Source organism: Theobroma cacao, chromosome 5, assembly GCF_053813885.1.
Source record: "Theobroma cacao isolate CCN51 chromosome 5, ASM5381388v1, whole genome shotgun sequence".
NCBI classification, from domain to species: domain Eukaryota; kingdom Viridiplantae; phylum Streptophyta; class Magnoliopsida; order Malvales; family Malvaceae; genus Theobroma; species Theobroma cacao.
Genome location: NC_142643.1, coordinates 11,862,712 through 11,865,722, shown reverse-complemented (window position 1 = coordinate 11,865,722; position 3,011 = coordinate 11,862,712).

Here is a 3,011-nt window from a genome sequence, read left to right as displayed (position 1 = left end):
TTACCCTGAATGCTGATCAGAACCCGCAAGGCTTAGCATCAGCTTCCGTATCTCCCCAGTGAGCGACAGTTATTAAATCTTGCATCTCAAGAAATCATAAGTCGTTTCCAAATCAAAATAATAAAATAATATTTTTTGGCTAACAGGGACATTTTAGTCATTTTTCTTCAAAAATACCGAAACTAGCCAAAAACATGGTGTAAAAGCTAAATATGTTCATACATATTTTAAATCAGATAACTGAAGTATAAAGTTACTTTTACAGTGACACGTGGGCCCCCAACTGACCAAGAAGGTGTAGGGCTACGAACCCTTACTTTCTAGGATGCAACTCCGAGATTAATTCTCGTCTTAATCAACTATCAACAAACTGTCCTGAGCTTGAAAAATGGATAGGAAGAGGGGTGTGATTATATAATCCCAGTGAGTAAACAGACACCATCTAAACTATCTAAAGGCGAGTAAATGGAGACAAGTAAGATATTTCATTCTAGTATGTTTTTCCATAACATCAATAATCAATTTACTCAAATAATCAACTTGGCTTATGTATTTCACAAAACTTGGCTCCTGCCAAAATCATTCCCAGGGATGCCTTGGCCTAGGCATCTGACCGAGACCACCAAGGCTGTTAAATGTCTTTACATCCAAAATTCTAGCCATGCCTTGGCGTTGGCTGAGTCTCACTCTCACGCGGTGGTCAACGTGAAGTGCACTCAAATCTTTACCTTCAGAGATACCCTCCACATGGCTCTCCGATCGAGGCAAGGTATATCTAATTCTGTGCCCTTTCTCTTAGGCTGGTCCGCAAGATCTCCACTGCAGGGATTATGGATTATTTTATCTACCACCTAATTTATAAAATCTTTATCTGCATGACATGGTAATTTATCGCAATATAGCCTCTCAAGGCTAAATACATAGTATATATAATTTTGATACAAACACAGACTTTGCCATTCATGCTCACATATTGCTATAAGCCATATAATTTAAAACACAATTTATAACACAAACGTGCAGTCTCCAATCACTCTATTTTCAAAACCAATATTCAATTTTTCAGAAAATCTATAAAATCATTTTATAAAATCACAATTTCTCCTAAAAAATAGTAATTTACCATTTAAACCCATTTTTCACAAAATCATACAATTGTATAAAACTAGTTTAGATAATTAAGACGATAATAAGTTCACTCACAATATTAGGAGTAGACATACTCCTATTTTCAGTCCACGGGTATAGTCCTTTACCCGTATCCAATGGCTCACCACCTAGCCATAATCCATGACACATATTCCAATTAAATTGTGTCTAACAGTCATAAGCTATTTCAGGCTCGATATATATGCATGATATGAAATGAAAAATGTACGGGTAGCCATCTAGACCCGGTATTGGCCTAAGTTGATTTTTCATCCGATAAATTGGCCAATGTGTCCAATTTAACTCCAACTTGCTTCATTTCTTTTCCAATCCCTCAATTCACCACAACTAATTGACACACAATTAGGCACAATTTATTTTCACTTTTCTTCTTGGAACTTTCGGCCAACAATTGTATACTAACTCCGTGATTTTTCCTACTTAATTTTCTCTCCATAATTCATTAATTCCTACACCAAAAACTATTATTTCTTAATCAAATCACCTAGAATAACATCCCATTCTTCCTCATTATTCACTTAGAGAATTCGGCTATTGATGGGCACCAAACCTTTGGTCGTTTTCTTCACTTGTTTTCATTCTACACATCATTAATCACCTAAAAACACTAACATACCTAAAAATCAAACCAATCCAAGATCATTCTCTCTCCATACCCATTTTGACCAGCCATGAATTCATCATGAAAACATGTAATTTAACCATGGAAATTAAGGGAAAATGCATGGGTAAGGTAAATCACTAGCAAAATCAAAGAAATTTTACCTTTGCTTGATCAAATCCTTGAATTCCAACACTTTCTCTTTGATTTTTCCCACCTCGGGTTTGTTCTTCCCTGGTTTTTCTTCTCTTCTGGTTTGGCTGATCACTATGGGAGAAATGGGCTGATTTTTTACCTTTTTATAAAGAAATAATAAAATAATAAAAACATGACACATGGCATTTCCTTATTGGTTCAAATTTTAAATATTTGACTTTTAATTCTTTAATTCTCCACCACACATTTCTCATGTTTACCCATTTCCATGATGAATAAAATCCCTTGGTCTTGACAAGTGTCGGGGGTGAAAATTTACCGATTTACCCTCGGGATGGCAAAATTACCATTTCGCCCCTATACTCCAAATTATACCGAAATTAAAATTTTTCACTTCTAAATTTCAAATCATACTCCAATACTCAAATGGGGCCAAAAAAATCTTTTCTAATAATTCCCATTTTGTCCCCAACTAGCAAATGACCATTTTGCCCCTAGATAGTGAAAATTCTTATTTGACTCCAAATTGATCCTCGAAGTCCGAATTACCATTTTGAGTTATCCTTGAACTGTAAAAATCTTAATTTGACCTTAAAATTCCTATTTGAACTAGTTCGAGGCTTAATCGACTTAATGGTACCATTAGGGGCAATATCATCTTTTAACGATTCCTCGAACTTCCTAAATATGCAAACACTCTATTGAGCTTGTAAATGACGTCGTAATTATTTTATAGAACAGGGTTTGACAGAAATGGTTGTCTGATGCCTTAATTACAGTTAAGAACAATTATGCTAGTTGAAAGCTTGAAAAAGAAATTATGGAGATATGTTGTTTTGAAAGATTTAAAAACGTTAAGAATGTTGGTGCAATATGAATAATATTGGTGCAACGTGAATGTAAATTGATATTGTGCTTAGTGGCAGCATCTTAAATGTGAATAATGGTGCATATAAGCTTAAAAATTGCTTGGTGAAATCGAATTTATAGTTGCAGCCCTATATGTGATTAATAGTGTGGAAATATCGGTTTGAACATGACAAATGTTATTAGAAAGATTGACATGGGCATTTGAAGTCATAAA